The sequence below is a fragment of the Schistocerca americana genome, unplaced genomic scaffold (genome assembly GCF_021461395.2).
Source record: "Schistocerca americana isolate TAMUIC-IGC-003095 unplaced genomic scaffold, iqSchAmer2.1 HiC_scaffold_715, whole genome shotgun sequence".
NCBI classification, from domain to species: domain Eukaryota; kingdom Metazoa; phylum Arthropoda; class Insecta; order Orthoptera; family Acrididae; genus Schistocerca; species Schistocerca americana.
The window spans coordinates 7,501-12,500 of record NW_025726473.1 but is presented as its reverse complement, the minus strand read 5'-3'; the positions used below and the strand labels follow the sequence as shown (position 1 = coordinate 12,500).

The window sequence follows — 5,000 nt, the reverse complement described above, 5'->3', positions numbered from 1 at the left end:
ATACAATAGTTTCGACTGGAACCGGATTAAACGTATACACGGCGCTGATTAGTAATAGATAGAGCCATCAGAATACAGATAATGTATACAACTGTCCGTATACATGCTGAAAGACTCTGCTCACAATCACACGTCAGCCAGACACTCTTATCACGCACTACTCTCTGCCTGTAACAGGCACACAGACAATATCTAAGCACCAGCATGGAACAACACCCAGTGCATCCTCTCTGCCACATTAGACAATCCACACTATCATAACCAGACCGGGAGGTCCACTCGGAAAACAGAATATCCCACCCTTCCGACAACCACCATTGCTCAGCTAAGCCACCAACACCCACACATGTCCTACACAGGGGTGCACCCAACATCACAATACTGCCTCCTGTCACACCACACAAACAATGGCACGAATGAAAGACACAGGTCTGCCACAAGCATGGAATCAGAGCGCCGCCTGTTATGAGCCAAAGGTGCACCCTGACGTGGCAAATCAGATGATGCCGCAGTCATTTACTTACGATAATCACAATCAACAAACCAGCCCCCCCCCCCCCCGAAAACACCTTTCCTTACAACAATGTGTGCCTTAACCTAACCCGTATTGTGCCTTAACCTAACCCGTATTGTGCCTTAACCTAACCCGTATTGTGCCTTAACCTAACCCATATTGCGCCTTAACCTAACCCATATTGCGCCTTAACCTAACCCATATTGCGCCTTAACCTAACCCATATTGCGCCTTAACCTAACCCATATTGTGCCTTAACCTAACCTATATTGTACCTTAACCTAACCCATATTGTACCTTAACCTAACCCATATTGTACCTTAACCTAACCTATATTGTACCTTAACCTAACCTATATTGTACCTTAACCTAACCTATATTGGGCCTTAACCTAACCTATATTGGGCCTTAACCTAACCTATATTGGGCCTTAACCTAACCTATATTGGGCCTTAACCTAACCTATATTGGGCCTTAACGTAACCCACGTTGCGCCTTAACCTAACCTATATTGTACCTTAACCTAACCCATATTGTACCTTAACCTAACCCATATTGTACCTTAACCTAACCTATATTGGGCCTTAACCTAACCTATATTGGGCCTTAACCTAACCTATATTGGGCCTTAACCTAACCTATATTGGGCCTTAACGTAACCCACGTTGCGCCTTAACGTAACCCACGTTGCGCCTTAACGTAACCCACGTTGCGCCTTAACGTAACCCACGTTGCGCCTTAACGTAACCCACGTTGCGCCTTAACCTAACCCATATTGCGCCTTAACCTAACCCATATTGCGCCTTAACCTAACCCATATTGCGCCTTAACCTAACCCATATTGTACCTTAACCTAACCTATATTGTACCTTAACCTAACCTATATTGTACCTTAACCTAACCTATATTGGGCCTTAACCTAACCTATATTGGGCCTTAACCTAACCTATATTGGGCCTTAACCTAACCTATATTGGGCCTTAACCTAACCTATATTGGGCCTTAACGTAACCCACGTTGCGCCTTAACGTAACCCACGTTGCGCCTTAACGTAACCCACGTTGCGCCTTAACGTAACCCACGTTGCGCCTTAACGTAACCCACGTTGCGCCTTAACGTAACCCACGTTGCGCCTTAACCTAACCCATATTGCGCCTTAACCTAACCCATATTGCGCCTTACCCTAACCCATATTGCGCCTTAACCTAACCCATATTGTGCCTTAACCTAACCTATATTGTACCTTAACCTAACCCATATTGTACCTTAACCTAACCTATATTGTACCTTAACCTAACCTATATTGTACCTTAACCTAACCTATATTGTACCTTAACCTAACCCATATTGCGCCTTAACCTAACCCATATTGCGCCTTAACCTAACCCATATTGCGCCTTAACCTAACCCATATTGCGCCTTAACCTAACCCATATTGCGCCTTAACCTAACCCATATTGCGCCTTAACCTAACCCATATTGCGCCTTAACCTAACCCATATTGCGCCTTAACCTAACCCATATTGTACCTTAACCTAACCCATATTGTACCTTAACCTAACCTATATTGTACCTTAACCTAACCTATATTGTACCTTAACCTAACCTATATTGTACCTTAACCTAACCTATATTGGGCCTTAACCTAACCTATATTGGGCCTTAACCTAACCTATATTGGGCCTTAACCTAACCTATATTGGGCCTTAACCTAACCTATATTGGGCCTTAACGTAACCCACGTTGCGCCTTAACGTAACCCACGTTGCGCCTTAACGTAACCCACGTTGCGCCTTAACGTAACCCACGTTGCGCCTTAACGTAACCCACGTTGCGCCTTAACGTAACCCACGTTGCGCCTTAACGTAACCCACGTTGCGCCTTAACGTAACCCACGTTGCGCCTTAACCCAACACACGTTGGGCCTTAACCCAACACACGTTGGGCCTTAACCCAACACACGTTGGGCCTTAACCCAACACACGTTGGGCCTTAACCCAACACACGTTGGGCCTTAACCCAACACACGTTGGGCCTTAACCCAACACACGTTGGGCCTTAACCCAACACACGTTGGGCCTTAACCCAACACACGTTGGGCCTTAACCCAACACACGTTGGGCCTTAACCCAACACACGTTGGGCCTTAACCCAACACACGTTGGGCCTTAACCCAACACACGTTGGGCCTTAACCCAACACACGTTGGGCCTTAACCCAACACACGTTGGGCCTTAACCCAACACACGTTGGGCCTTAACCCAACACACGTTGGGCCTTAACCCAACACACGTTGGGCCTTAACCTGCTCTGTAATTGTCATACGACGCGTTAAATTAGTGTGGTGTTGCCTAACTGCAACCCCCGCAATATAGTTTGCTACTCGCACTGCCTGGTCCCCAGAGTATCGCTTCATGTTAAACACCTTGCAGCTATACACTGTAATGCGGATGGCAGCAGGACGTACATGCTCAATGCCCTTCGCAGTTGTTCATTGGCATTTGCATGGCGAAGCACAGCCTACGTTGTGGTACGGCGTGTGTCAACTGTCCGCTGATGTTGTACGTCCAAATCACACACTGTACTGCACATTGGTCCTCATGTACTGAATGATACATCGTGGTACATGTGTGACCGTACCACGACTGCGCCAACAACGGCGAACCATACGGTCCAAATATTGTGCACTCAGCTACGTGTCGTCTCCCTATAAGAGCTGGATTGCAGTATGGTATGCCGTGGATGGCGATCAGCATGAGCCGTCTGTTGATGTAGTGGCGCGTGTTGTCAGACGTAGTCGTCTCTTCTCACACACCGTGATAGCATGGTGCACTGCGTTCCACATCTGCGACATGCGACAGAGGCCGGTTGACAGTCGTTCGCGCAATGGACATCGCATACGTACGGGGGCCACCTTCCACGTGTTCGCGAAGCGTGCACATGTTGTTGCGTGTATGTGGGCAGACATAGTGTGTCGTGACACCTGACACAGGCATGCAACAATCGTTGAATTTGCAAATGGCGATGGACGTCTACGTTTGCTGGTGACGTTACGCAAATGAACAACTGGTAAACGGTTGTGGTGCGGTTGTTCTCGCTAGAGGTGAATCAGTGATGGCGACGATCGGTTGAGCTACCAACCGGTTGTTTCAGCGATACCCACCATGCCCACGAACGTGAATGGCATGTGGGTGTGAAGCGATACGCGGCGGTGGCTGGGTGGGACCGTCCCCGGCCGGTGAGGGGGGGCCTCCCGGCGTGCTGGCCGCGCGGTGCGTGGGCGCACGCGCTACAGCCGGCTGGTGGGGGCGGCCAGTGGCAGGCGCGCCGGCCGACGGAGGCGGCAGGCGGCGCAGCTGCGCGCCGGCGCACCCTGCACGCGGCGCCGTGCGGCCAAAGTAGGTCCTCGCGGGCCCGGTGCGAAGCGCGGTGGACATCTGCAGTGTGCTGGTCCGATTGAGGACTGTGTGCGCTGAGGATGCGCCGCCGCCCGGCGCTCGGCGCCGCGACGCCGTCTGCTGCTCGGTCGCCTCTGCGGTTCTCGCAGGTGGTTTGTATCGCAGCTGTGCGGACGTGTTGGCGCGTGCGCTGTGCTGGGAGAGTTCGCTTCGGCACCCAAGTGGGGCTTTTGTCCTTCTGTGGCGCTGGCGTTGGAGCTGCCGGCCACCGTAGGTGGCGCGTGTTGTCTCCCGCCGGCAATGCCACGACAGCACGCTCCCGGGCCTCTGTCGGCAGCGGCAAGCTCAGTTGGGAGCACGGGTGGTCGCACCTAAAGCGTCTACTCGCCAAACTCCGGGCGATTGCGCCTCTCTCGAACCCGACCAAGTACTTAGGACGGCGCTGCGCGCCGCCGGGACCTGAGAGGGTTTCGAGGTGTATTGTGCAGGGGAGCTCAGCCTCCTCCTGTTTGCAGAATAATTGAGCGGACGCTTGCGTGTTCGCGCGGGCCCCCGGGACACACTCCCGGGCGGCCGGCTGCTCAGCTCTAGTTGACGCAGCTCCCTGGTTGATCCTGCCAGTAGTCATATGCTTGTCTCAAAGATTAAGCCATGCATGTCTCAGTACAAGCCGCATTAAGGTGAAACCGCGAATGGCTCATTAAATCAGTTATGGTTCCTTAGATCGTACCCACGTTACTTGGATAACTGTGGTAATTCTAGAGCTAATACATGCAAACAGAGTCCCGACCAGAGATGGAAGGGACGCTTTTATTAGATCAAAACCAATCGGTCGGCTCGTCCGGTCCGTTTGCCTTGGTGACTCTGAATAACTTTGGGCTGATCGCACGGTCCTCGTACCGGCGACGCATCTTTCAAATGTCTGCCTTATCAACTGTCGATGGTAGGTTCTGCGCCTACCATGGTTGTAACGGGTAACGGGGAATCAGGGTTCGATTCCGGAGAGGGAGCCTGAGAAACGGCTACCACATCCAAGGAAGGCAGCAGGCGCGCAAATTACCCACTCCCGGCACGGGGAGGTAGTGACG

At 51.5% G+C, this 5,000-nt stretch overlaps 1 non-coding gene across 1 annotated transcript in view; it reads left to right on the top strand.

Annotated features, from left to right (window-relative positions):
• The first annotated feature begins 4,513 nt into the window (after positions 1 to 4,513).
• LOC124589616 overlaps positions 4,514 to 5,000 on the top strand; it is a 1,910-nt gene continuing 1,423 nt past the window's right edge. The window contains exon 1 of the ribosomal RNA XR_006976128.1: positions 4,514 to 5,000. This exon is cut by the window's right edge and continues 1,423 nt beyond it. This is a non-coding gene — a ribosomal RNA (small subunit ribosomal RNA).